This window comes from Anabrus simplex, chromosome 5 (genome assembly GCF_040414725.1).
Source record: "Anabrus simplex isolate iqAnaSimp1 chromosome 5, ASM4041472v1, whole genome shotgun sequence".
NCBI lineage: Eukaryota > Metazoa > Arthropoda > Insecta > Orthoptera > Tettigoniidae > Anabrus > Anabrus simplex.
Genome location: NC_090269.1, coordinates 174,446,513 through 174,460,405, shown reverse-complemented (window position 1 = coordinate 174,460,405; position 13,893 = coordinate 174,446,513). Strand labels below are relative to the sequence as shown.

Here is a 13,893-nt window from a genome sequence, read left to right as displayed (position 1 = left end):
CAAATCGAGGATTTTGGCGACGTTTAGTAAATTCACAGAGGCTTGCAGACTGAACGCTGAAAGGCATAACAGTCTATAATGATAATGTATTTATTTATTTATTTATTTATTTATTTATTTATTTATTTATTTATTTATTTATTTATTTATTTATTTATTTATTTATTTATTTATTTATTTATTTACTTCACTTACCTGCAAACGCATAACCTATAATCTAGCAGAGTTGTATTATACTAATATTCACACTCTCGCATGTATAAGGGAATTAAAATAGTATATTGTAAATTAGCCAATGTGAAATGATAATTATTGTTCTCTCTCTCACACACACATAAACACACATATATTACATAACTATCAACTAGGTCTACATATTCTCTTCCGGGACAAATTAATTTTTCTCTATATTTTGTGAAGGAATAATTGAATCGCAGGAAATTTAAAAAATCAACACATTGTCATACATATTTGAAACATAGGAGTTACACACCCAATTTTCCAACTTATCCAGTTTGTGTGGTTGTAAACCGCTTCAGAGAGGAATTATTACCCTAAGAATGTAATGGCCATATATGTGCCAATCTCCCTGAAGAGGATATACAAGAGAAACCCAGTCCTTCGCTATTCACTTCGTTGTACAGTGCATACAGCAGTGGGTATCTTTCAACAGGTAATCTCGGCAAAAGCTTTTGAATGTAGTTAATAAATTACTGTCCCTGGCACTGATTGTTAAAGAATTCCGAATTCTGGAATCGGTCACAGTAAAATAATTGTTATACGTAGATGAATGGTGAAGAGCAAGGGTAATGCCAACGCGAATGATACAATTATGACAGCAGGAGAGAGAGAGAGAGAGAGTGAAATATAGAGGAAGTGTACTGAGGTGAGTTGCTATGTACGAGTTTGTGTATTAATACAAGTAAGTGATATTTACGTCCTTTACAAAACCAGTGAAATTCTTAACAATATGCACATCATCCCCAAGTTAAACATTAATGTGAGGCAACAGTTTAAGGCTCGCTGCAGTTTCATCGTTTATTCCTTAGTTGCATCAACAAGGACTATAACTATCTTCTAAACTGGTAGGAAGGTAACAATTTACCTGCATGTTCGTAAAATTGTCCTGTATAAAAATACAGTTAAAACCATGCAAATAGTTATTATGAAAAACCTGAAAATTATCGAGGCTTGTAATAAGTTAACACCTTATTTTACGCGTATTTTCTATATATATATCAACCTTGAATTTAACACATTTAAAGTAGTTAGTCTATTTATTAAAATGTAAGGTAAAAATAGTTTTCATTTCCAAATTTTAATTTAAGACAGACGCTAAGTTCTGGGAAGTGGACTGTAATGAAGCGTTATTTGAATATTGGTTTATTAACATTCACAACAGTCATTTTATAAAATCCGCATTGAACTGGATATGACTGTATTTGCTGTGATTAGCATTCTTGTTCTTTAAATATAGTTCTATATCAAATGTACCTTCAAGCACAGTCCAGAGTGATATATACAGAACCATGCATCACAATTTCTATCTGTGGGTTAATATTAGGGTGTTACCTGGTTCCAAGGATAGCAAATTCGAATTCAGAAGAGATGATTGGACTTTTGAAGGAGTGGAAGATGAGGTCATTGGCATTCCATGCCGTAAAATGGGGGCATTTAAGAGGAGTTAGAAAGCAAATTATAGAAAATATAGACTTTTTGGAATTTCATCCTTCAAAATAATTTAGGAATACGGTAGTTAAATTATTGTATTGCTCACCAAGAAACTCGTTATACAATTATGCCTTCTTCTTTACGTTTACTACATTCAAATCATTCCTTTTTTCATATTATTTTATTCAAACCACTGTACTGTACCCTTTAGGACATGGGTGTAGTATGAGAAAACCAGAATTTCTACTAATTTCTGGGGTTTCCATCATTCCTTATGTAGGCAGAATTGTATAAGACGAATAATTACAATGTTATTGTTTTTTACGCCCTTCAAATAATTTTGATGGATTTCCGAGATGCCGAGGTGCAGGATATTTTCCCGTAGGAGTTCTTTTACGTGCCAGTAAATCTACCGACACAAGGCTGACGTATTTGAGAACTTCTAAATACTACCGGACTGACCCAGGATCGAACCTGCCAAATTGGGGTTTTAAGGCCAGCGACTCAACCGTCTGACTACTCAGACTGGCTATAAGACGTATGACTCTCTATGTTTGCATTATTTAATTTGTGTTTTAATGTTTTATTGCATGAATTTTCATATTGAAGTCCTTTGATCTCAATATTTTCGACATAAATATGTCTTATGACTGGAGGTCATCTGAAAATTTGCGTTATGAAAGTTCGTTAAGAAAGTTAGCATCACAATTGTGCGACAGATTTGTTACCCTAGCAATCGTGCAGGCTGGTGGTTACCTGAAACTAGCAATCGTTGGATACCATGACCTAGAGACATATTTATGATAATGTCATTTTCCCAAAGGGAAAAGTGGTTTTATTTTTCAATATAATATGATCCTGTGATTCACAAACTATTGTACCGAGAGTATTAACATTATCTAAAATATTTTGAAATAGTCAAGAGATGACAATGAACCAAATTCATTGAAACTGTTCGCTTCCTTCCTGAACTACATGTACATCTATATGATAATAATGTTATTGGCTTTACGAACCACTAACTACTTTTTCGGTTTTTGGAGACGCCGAGGTGCGGGAATTTAGTCCCGCAGGAGTTCTTTTACGGGCCAGTAAATCTACCAACACGAGGCTGAAGTATTTTCAAATACCACCGGACTGAGCCAGGATCGAAACTGCCAGGAGGCCAGTGCCTCAACCGTCTGAGCCACTGAACTCTGCCATAATATTAGCTATCGTACCTGTATTCGAAAGATCATCAATGTGGTTAAGGTTGATGGAGAAAAGCATAGGAATGTTGGTTGTTCAGTTCTTCCACTTTCGTCCCGCCTGTTACAACTGGCAATGTCTGACGGAAGTTCCCCATGTTATATTCCCCGTAACCACGTCCGTCTTCCTTATATCCTTCACAGCATCTCATATCAATGTTTAGACAAGAGCTGTTCCACACGGCGAGGTAACTCGCCCAGATCGCGTGTTATGCAGACGTCCACTAGCAACCCGGTTTGAAACAAGCAATACATTCAAGTATCGGGAACGGTAACATTTTTACTACGATAAAACGTACAGTATGAGGCATGAAATATCATAATTTACAATTTTCTTCTATTTGTTACAAAGGATTATTCGGTAAAAATAATATTAACAACAGCAGGATGCAGGAAATAAATAAAAACCTCAAATCTAAATATTTTTATTATTATTCATCGCATAGTCAATAATTTTGTACTGCTGCGCTAGAGTTGTTATATGGCATTTATCAACAGGAGAAATATTAACGGAGACATTTGACATTCATTTACAGACCTTTCTCTAAACCAATATTTCCCTTGAACTTTACATTCCTATTTTCATTAAATTCTATCAAACGTCATTTCATGATGCGCATACAAACATACATATATAATAATAAATATAGATAGACAGACATACAGACATACTGGATATTTAGAAATTGCTTTTCCTTCTTATTTTGGATGCGAGCGACATAGAAATACCGTGGGCCGAAGACTGCTACACTAACCATTCAGCCATTGAGTCGGACATGAACGTTCCTTCAATCTCGCCAGTGAATTAAATGAACAAAATGGTCATCAAGTAAGAACCATTGCAGTAGAACCTCTAGGCTAATGCTTACTTTGAATTATAATAATCTACTCATACAGAACAAAGTACATTTAAAAAAAGTATATATGATACTCCTATTATTATTTAATCATTCATCTACGTTTTTTTGCTAGTGGATTTACGTTGCTCCGACACAGATAAGTCTTGTGGCGGCGATGGGATTAGGAAGGACCTAGGAGTTGGAAGGAAGTGGCCGTGGCCTTAATTAAGGTACAGCCCCAGCATTTTCCTGTTGTGAAAATGGGAAACCACGGAAAACCATCTTCAGGGCTGCCGACAGTAGGATTCGAACCCACTATCTCCCGGATGCAAGCTCACAGCCGCGCGCCTCTAACCGCACGGCCAACTCGCCCGGTCATCTACGTTTTCAGAGTACATGACATTCTCAGTGATTTTAAAATATATGTTTTTGTCATACAGTATTATTTTAAACATAGTAGTATTTTCAATCTCTTAAAGCAAAGACATCTCCATACATGCCATTGAGGTTCCCGGAGGAGTACTAGAGAATTTACCCTATGCATAACCTCGAGGTTAAACGGTACAGAGTGTATTCGACCGCCTTTGACTATAGGAATTAACAAGGTGAACGTTTCCGGTAGAGATCGAGTGAAACCCAAGGGACATGACTCTCTTTAGGAGTCGATGACTGGTGTCCAGACTTGTCGTCTTCATGACAAGGAATCGAATCCACTTCATTTAGGGTGAACTAAGTACGTCTTTACCACCTCAGCTCGTTAATCTCACTTCTGTTTTTCTTTCTATGTCACTTTTCGTACCCCTTGGTGGAGTCCTAGGTGTCGTCTATGTAGCATATTTCGACCTGGCCTAGTTTTACGGTCGGATTCACTTCCTGATGATGAGGTATATAATCGAATACGTGATTCTGAGGGCGTTGAGGTCCGAGTTCCAGTAAATGTAGTTGGGATTTCTAAAATGAAATGTCAATTTCCTATGGTTCAAATTCCACGCAATGCTGGATGTCCCGTAGCACTCGACGCGATAGCAAGTGCCACGTAGAACTTTGTTAACAATGTGATGTGTTGTGTGTTAATAAAGAATTGTGTAGACGAACATGAACACCATGTTCCAGAACCAGAATAATTAATTAGATGCGACTAAAAATCCATGGTTCAACCGGGAATTGAACGTTGGGCTCCGTGAGCCGAAGACTGCTATTCTGACCATTTAACCATTGAGTCGGACATTAACGCTCTTTCATCAGGCCAGTAAATTAAATGAACAAAATGGTCATCGTGTAAGAACCATTACAATAGAACCTCTAGGCTAATGCTCACGTTGAATTATAATAATCTACTCATACAGTGTTATTTAACGTTCCTGTTCAATGTTTTCCTAAATCTAGGTGTTTAGAGTTGCTGTTGTTTATGTAACCACACCGGGCTTGATAGCTGCAGTCGCTTATGTGCGGTCAGTATCCAGTATTCGGGAGATAGTGGGTCTGAACCTCACTGTTGGCAGCCCTGAGGATGGTTTTTCCCATTTTCACACCAGGCAAGTGCTGGGGCTGTACCTTAATTAACGCCACGACCGCTTCCTTCCCAGTCCTAGCCCTTTCCTGTCCCATCGTCGCCATAAGACCTATCTGTGTCGGTGCGACGTAAAGCCAATAGCTAAAAAAAAAAAGTTTATGTAACCCTTCTTCCAGAAGTAATTTGGCAGTTTAATTCGTTACAAACAGTAAGTTTAGACGAGATTAATCCCTGATTTTTCTTCACCTGTGAGTACCAACGCAGCTCGGGCAGTCCCACCACATCCACCGCTCGTCACAGTCCAGTGGGGAAATCAAGAAGAAAAACAATCGAATACTCACCGAGACGAGGATTCAAGGAAGTCGTGACTAGGCGTTCACCCAGTTTTATTAAGAAACTGATCGGTCTACTATCCCACTTGCTACTCGATAGACGACTGTCTCTCACCGCACAGCTGATCACTGCGGTGTCCGCTCGAGGGAGCATTTGTTACGAGGAAGGACCTTAATAACGGAGACGAGTTTAATTTGGTTTGGTCTGTTATTGTTTCTACATTCCGATGCCCTGCTGCATGATTTTCTCACATTATCGTTACTGCCCTATACGGCAAAACAAACGACACTGAAATGTTTTTGCTTTACGTCGCACCGACACAGACAGGTGACGATGGGGTAGGAAACGGCTAGGAGTGGGAAGGAAGCGGCCGTAGCCTTAATTAAGGTACAGCCTGGTGTGAAAATGGGAAACCAAGGAAAACCACCTTCAGAGCTGCCGAGAGTGGGGACCGAACCCAATATCTTCCAAATCGAAGCTCACAGCTGCGTGACCCTAACCACACGGCCAACTCGCTCGGTGCACTGAAAGGGCATTCAATAGAGCTGGTACAGCATGTGTTCAATGAGGCGCACAGTTACAAAATTCGCCTTATCCATTTTAGCAAATTTTTCAGGAGACGAAAAAAAAAAACGTTTCTTGCTCATCTTCAGTAGAATAAAAGTATTCATTCATGTTTATTAATCAACGTACTTACATGTATTGATACAATTGAAGAACTACATACAGTTCGTGATATACAGTATAGGGAAGATATTTATAATTAACTTTGGATAAGGCTTGTTTTGGAACTCAGCATTGGATAAGGAGGGTTTTGGAACTGTCATCGTGATAAGGGCAGGGTTTGCAAACGTAGCTAAAACTTTATAATCGTAATTTTTGTCATTAATTGATATTAAAAATGACATTATTTTATTATTTATGCTCTTTGAAATCATAAAAATATTATAATCGTATTATATGAAAATATAGAAGGATATGAATGTCAGTGATTAAACTCGATATCAATAAACTGGCTCGAAATTATCGGAAATAGTTCCGCCAGCAATTTCAGAAAACACGCCGTGAACCTGTAACTTCATAAACATCGTACTAATGCTTACTTCATAGAGTATTATTTGAGATACGTTCCAGTTACGGTGCCCCATTTTTGGATGGTGCGGATTTTGGAAACAACATCTTAGGATAGCGCGGATTTTTAGAAACGTCGCCTGCATGTATATTACATTTTCATGGCGACAAAGTGGGTTCAGGAACAGTTTTCTTGTTGAAAAAGATGCTAAATCATATGAAATAGACATAAGCTAAGGAATCAATTTCAATTTTAAAAAAAATGAATAAGGCGGATTTTGGAACCATGCGCCTCATTATGTTTCTGAAGATTATTCAGCATGTAGCAATGAAGGTGAATATGGCTTTCACCTGAAAAAAAGAATGTTCCAGAAGAAATCTGGGTCCGCATACGTCATATACAACACTCGGCGGCAATACTGTATTCGGCACGCTCATCCCGTTTTGTTAGCGCTGAGCAACTTGCATGCAGTATGCAAATCTAGCCATTTCTTCATACATCCACCAAATAGATCTATCGCTCAAATCGAGTTTCAGCTGTGTTCGTGGTAGCCTATGCTTTGTGGACTGTAAAACCCATGTTTCTCGTTTGTGGTAACAGTACTTGGGCTACCTATTGTCAGCCTTCGTTGACATAGGACTGATCCCGTACGACGCAACTTCTCAACGAGGGCCAACATTGCTCTTTTATTTAGCGCCTCGTTATGAAATCGCTCCCCATGAAGCAAACTCGGCCCCACTCTGCATGATCGAAAATAAACACCCCCTCCTTTCTTGTAACAACCACACTGACACAAAACTGAATTCGCAAGAAGTCAAACTAATAAATACTTCGTTAGAAGGGAAATGTGGACAGCAGATGTGCAATAATTTTAGTGCCACTTCTTTCGCCGCATACCGTACTATTATCATGATCATTGGGATCCAACAAGTGATGTATTCACAAAGACGCACACAAAATGCTGTCAGTTGCGTGCACTCCACCATCAAGACTGCGTCTTATATATACGTGGCCTGGCGTGGCTTCTAGAAGGATGTTACACAACACCTTTTCTCGTAAATTCTACAGTGCCTATAGTTTATAAAGTAAAGAAAATTCTACAACTATCTAGTGTCAATGATACGTTATTCTGGATGTTACAGTATGTTGCACAATGTTACTATGGATTATACATGAAGATGATGATGATGATGATGATGCTTGTTGTTTAAAGGGTCCTAACATCGAGGTCATCGGCCCCGTCGATTATACATCATATAGGCCTATGTAGGTATTAATAAATTATATAGTAGTAATTACAGATTCTTACATTACCTAAACTCGTATAAATATATGTAGTCTATACAGCACATATTTCGTGACATAATCTCACAAATACTACGATCGTCCGACTACGTAAATAATAATAATACTAATAAGCCATACCTCACAAGTCATAATAATAATAATAATAATAATAATAATAATAATAATAATAATAATAATAATAATAATAATAATAATACTTCGAGCTCAATACTTGTATTATCCACCCATGGGTTAAAGAATTCTATTTTCAAATTATATCAGTCTATTACACAAGATTTATTCGGTCCTGAACACATATCCGTGAGTGATTTTGAGGCCTCTGCAAGTAAGCATCGATATAGTAAGGTTTAGATTCAAGTTCAAATTTCGGACAATCAGATACGGAATTATGGCGCAAATAGAATTATTATTTTATTAGCTTCGTGTGATTCTCTGAACATTTAGGTCCGTCACTAGTCCGTGAGACGTTAAATCAAAATGTCTACGTACAGTAGATATGTCCACACGATTACTACTATTTTACTATTCATGTTGCACCAACTACACAGGTTTTACGGTGGCGATGGATAAATAAAGCTAGGAATGTGAATGAAGAGACCGTAGCTTTAATTAAGAAACAACCCCAGCATTTGCTTGATGTGGCAATAGGAAACCACAGGAAACTACTGTATATTCTGGGCTGCTGGCAGTAGGGTTTGAGTCCCACTGTCTCCCAAATAAAAGCCCATAGCAATGTGAACTGAACTGCATTGCCAACTTATTCTCTTATACGATTATTATTATTATTATTATTATTATTATTATTATTATTATTATTATTATTATTATTATTATTATTCCGGGGTATCTGTGGAATGCAAAGGTGATGAAATAAGGTGCGGGCTTGAATGGGTCTAACTACAGTCTCAAAATTAATTTAAAACATTAACAAAGGTTATGTTTCTTTAGAATTTCAAAAATCAACAAATATCAACATAACAGGTACAATTAGCGATTTTAAAACAAGTCAAGGAAAATACAATATTAGTGAAATCGACAGGTCCTGGGCTTCAAGCCATTCGCTTTACAATTCTTGAGCCCCCAGCTCAAATTTACAAAAGAGCACAAATTATTCAAGGGCAGAAATCCCCTAATTCAAGAGCACCTGCTCTCCAAAATACAATATCTAGCCTTCCAGAGGCACTCGTTACAATTACTAAATTTGAAAAGAACTAACTGGCTCTCAGTTTCTTACTGCCTACTCAAGACAACATTACATCAATCTCTGGTCTCTCAAACCAACATTTACAAATTGAACTTACAGAGGTACTTAATACCCAACCTACCGAGTCTTCATGGAAAAGAACAGGTTAAATAACTGGCCCAAACACAAGGTGAATGGAAGCACATGGCGTTCCAATACAATGAACACTTAAAAACCTAAAGGGCTCTAGGCCGATGAAACAGGGGCTATTTCCAAACTACTGAGGTGACTCATATAGCAATTGCTTTAACACCTTACAGAAGAAAAGTTACAAAACGTAGTCACCTCAAACCAAGATGAAGGGGACCTCGAGAGGGTACATCACTCTCTATCCCCGGTTTACAGTTAAAGATTTTATGAAGGTTTCCACATTAGCCGGAAGAAAGTTACATTTTAGAAAAGCTTGTTACATACTGTAACTAAAGATTCGGACCTTTCCCTCCGGGTAAACTGCAGATGTAGCAAGAAAGAAAGAAGTTATGTGGCCATTACCTTGTAGATGTTCTGTTGACCGATGAAATAGGCCGCCCGCTTCCTGTTTTGACACACACACACTCAGTAAGATGACGATCAATTGGCCAAGAAACGAGAAAATCCGCAGTTTATAAACCCTCAGGGAAGGTTCGAGATCATTCAAGACTAAACTAGCCACACCCTCTCAATTTTATTGGATGAATTTCAAAGTTATACTTAGAATCGAACAGGAAGCCTGGGATAGGTTGAAAATTAAATACATAAATTAGGGATTGGCTAGATTCAAAACTTGCGAAAGAAAAAGGAAATATTGCAACCCAAAAATAAATTAACATCAATCAGTTACAAAAACCTGGAAATACAAAAATTCTTTAAATTATAACTTCTTACAACTCGCACCAGGGTGCATGATCATAGTTTTTAGTGGTGTCCTCTGTGGAAAAATGCTCAAACTCTTGGTGAATGTCAAACAAAACAAGTAGAAATTCGCTCAGGTTAGGAAATTGCACAATAACAAAATTGCTCAATATATTAGTGGTGACATCTTCTGATTAAAGTTCCAAGTTGGTGTAGTTTCAGTTTCACTGTTTTACCAATAGAGGAGTTCATTTAGGCGCTAGTTTTGAATGCGTGGTGTTGAGATGTACCTCCCGGTACAGACCTCCCCCTCCACAAATGTCCTTCCTTGGGGTGACGCAGAAGAATTTTGAGAAAATATTTTCAGGTGAAAAGAAAAAATAATTTCTTTTTGAAGTTGATAAGTAGAAACTCGTTTAAATCCAGCTTTAGAGTGTCCTTGTTGTCGTAGAGTGTTAACAACATGTTGATAATGTTAACGGCAAGACCTGCCGCCGCTGCCGATACCGAGATGAAGGTCGCCCGAATCCCCCGAGTACTCACAGGTACACCTCTCCCGGTACTATGAGAAGGGTAGGGTAGTCGTGGTGATGGACGTCGCAGATTAGAAGTATATGTACAGTCCCCACATGAGTTGGCGGTAAGGACACCGCATTTCAGCCTTTGCCGGGAGATGGATTCCGGCGCGCCGTTCACAAGGAGCCTTCACGGGAGTGGAGTGGGCCCATATCCCACTTCTGTTGCAGTACGCCGGCGCACGGCTGAGGGGGCACTGAAACAGTAAGATCTCAGCGACAGAGAAGTGTTGTTGCAGACTTGAGAGTACGATCTTTATTGGTGTTGCAGAGGGGCGGGTGGCGTGGAAGGTTCTTGTATGCCAATAGTGCGGAGACGCAGGAGACGGGGGCTTGGTAATGGCCACTAAGGAATAGACAGAAGGAAAAATAGAGGGGAAGATCATGCATACAGATTATATATATATGACTAAATAAAATCATTTGGGGCAGAAAGTCTCCAAAAGAAAAAACATATAACCTTCAAACTCCTGCTAAAATTTAATGGCAAAAAAAGGTACCGGTAATTTAATCATACAGGTTTCACTTGGGAGAGGTGGACGCTAAAGATCCTCTCTGTGTCTGGATTGCTCACTAATAATGTAAATGGCGTCAAAAAATCCAATATGATGCACGGGCCATGAAATCTGGGGGCAAGCTTGTCCGCAGGAACAACGTTTCTAACCATGACCTGATCTCCGACTTTTAAATTGGTGGGCATAGTTTTGAAAGCTAGCTCGAGGGGAAGGTTTCAATTTTTCTTTCGCCATGTAACTTTTGTTTCTTAATGTAAATTCTCACATAAGTCTAAAGAACTTACTCAAACTTAGGAAATGAAGAGTTAGGAACCCTCTTGTATTCCCTCTCAACTTGATATTGAGGTGACTATGATTTTTTAACCTTTAAATTAATCTCTTAATCTCCATCTGGTCACCTCCATACTATAAAAGCTGTGCGCTTTAGGGCCGTATATTCGGCATTGCTCCAGTCTGAGGAATGTGTATTTATGTGAACCAGGGGGGAGGAGCACGGGCGGCGTTAAGAAGGACCAGCAACTCAAGATAATAGCATAATTTTCATAAATATGTGATAGCTTGTGCGGATAGCTTGAGGGGAAGGTTTCAACGTCTTTTATTTATATGGTTTATATGGTGGTTTAAATGTAGAATTTTCGGCAAGTCTGAGGACTCTATCCTGTTCCCTACTGAGAAATATGTAATGTAATGAAACAAAGAGTGATTACCCTCTGTCGGTTCTCATTCAACGTGGCATGGGGTGACCACAGTTTACAAAACCACTAAATTTCTTTAAACATATTTGGCTTTAATATTTCTTACTTAGTCACTCCGGTGTAGCATAGGTTTAGCCTCTGTATCATTGGGCCATATGCCCACTTAGGATTTTAACTATGTCCATAAGGAGGGCAAGTGTTTCGCCTCCTAGCCTTTTCTTTATGGCCAGTCATGTTCAACCTTTCCTTTTTACGTTAAGGCCAGTTAGTATGGGCAATCATGACCCCGTTTATTCCATAATTGTTTCTGGTGTGAAGTTCCCTTTAGGAACAGTAAGTTATAAACTGTTGAACATTAGGTAATCTTAAATCAGGGTTACTTGGTGTAAATACTTTATTGAAGACAACCAATAGGTTGCAAGTGCGCCATGAGAAAATGGATGCCTCTGCGAGGCTGGACTATGATATAGTTGTACCGCAGAGCTTCTCTTGTTCTTATAAATTTTGTACCTGACAGGAGCACTAACGCTCTTTTCTATGTAAATCATCCCAACTAGTAATATTGTGAATTAGGTACCTGATTTTCGGACTTTTATCTCCTTGTTATTGCTAGAGCTGTTATATTATGCTCTAGTTAATTCCTTGTCCGCACATTTAAAAAGACTGCCTTTTAGAAGGCCATCTATAATATGATCAGTGAAACTCATTTCGGAAGAAGTTTGAACATTATCGACTGAGGTCTCTACTATCGACTTAGGTGCTCCATCTGGTGAGAAGATGGACAATCAATTTTCAAGAGAAATTTTGTAGTCTTTAGTTGGTAAAACTGAATTGTTTGTGGATTGTTCTTGGTTATCAGCACTTCGAACTCTTCCCGCCAGCTTCAAAAATTAACCAGTCAGGATATATTTTATTTATTTTTTTATCCAGTGATATTTGTGTTTGTGACCACGGGTTCGGCCCAGAGAATTCTGGAACCTTCCTCTCTGGTATAAAAGCTAGGACCTTTCGGGCATATTGGCTTTTGATCGGTCCAGTCCAGCAGTAGAGTGTGTTCGTGTGTTCGTAGAGGAGGCAGGGGAGGGCTTGCCTCGTCCATCTCCAGAAGGTCCACCAGCTCAACGTAATGGCAGACATCTTTTTATCATGTACAGTATTAGTCTCAGAAAGCTAGTTTGAAGGAAAGGTTTCAAAATTCTTTCTTAATGTAATCCGGCCATGTAAATTCTCAATCTGGTTTAACACTTAATTTCACTTAGGGGATAAAGAGTGGGAACCTCCTTGTATTCCCCTTCAACTTGGGCTTGAAGTGACTTTAAAATTTATCTTTTCTTTGTAATTTAAACTTTCTCTTTCTAGTCACGTCTGTAGTATAGGCCATCAGCTCAAATAGGGTTTTAGGTATTTTTCTAATGTTTTTCAGAGGAGTGCAAGTGTTCGTCTCCCACATTTTGAATTTAGACCAGTAACTTCAAACTTTTCTTTTTCATTAAGGCCCTGTAGAATGGGTACTTATTGCCCCTGCTAAAGTTAACTACTATTATTAATTTCCTTTTTAAATGTAAATCAGACTGTTGAGCAGATAAAACAGTGTCTACTGTTGGTTTTGGTAAAATGTAGATTGTGCTTTTAAGAGGCGAGGATCGTATGAATTTTGGAGAATAGTCTCCCAGAGAGTAAGTGTGTGGAGAAAAACGCTCGTTGTAAACGTAGTAAATTTTGGAGCTCAGTTTTCTTGTGGATACATTTGGTGTTCTTGTTAAATTTGTAACTGGGGAGCTTCAAGCTCATGTTGTATGATTGTTTTAGTTTTTTCTAACATTGCTTCTCGATCTCACGAGCTGAAATTTTGTATCTGATTATTTGTTATTGTCTTATGAAGTTTAAAATCTCAAAAGGAAAACCTAGGGAAAAAAGCTGCAAGTTTTATAGTTTTAAATTTAAATGTTATCATTTCTCTATCCACCCATTCATGCCACACCTTCTTACACCTCTGTCCACCACGGTATCCCCGTAACAATTATTATTACTATTATTATTATTATTATTAT

General features: G+C 38.3%; 1 protein-coding gene across 1 annotated transcript in view; it reads left to right on the top strand.

Annotated features, from left to right (window-relative positions):
• Positions 1-13,893, top strand: part of LOC136874737 (uncharacterized) — a 37,024-nt gene that overhangs the window by 18,320 nt on the left and 4,811 nt on the right. The window lies entirely within an intron of this gene.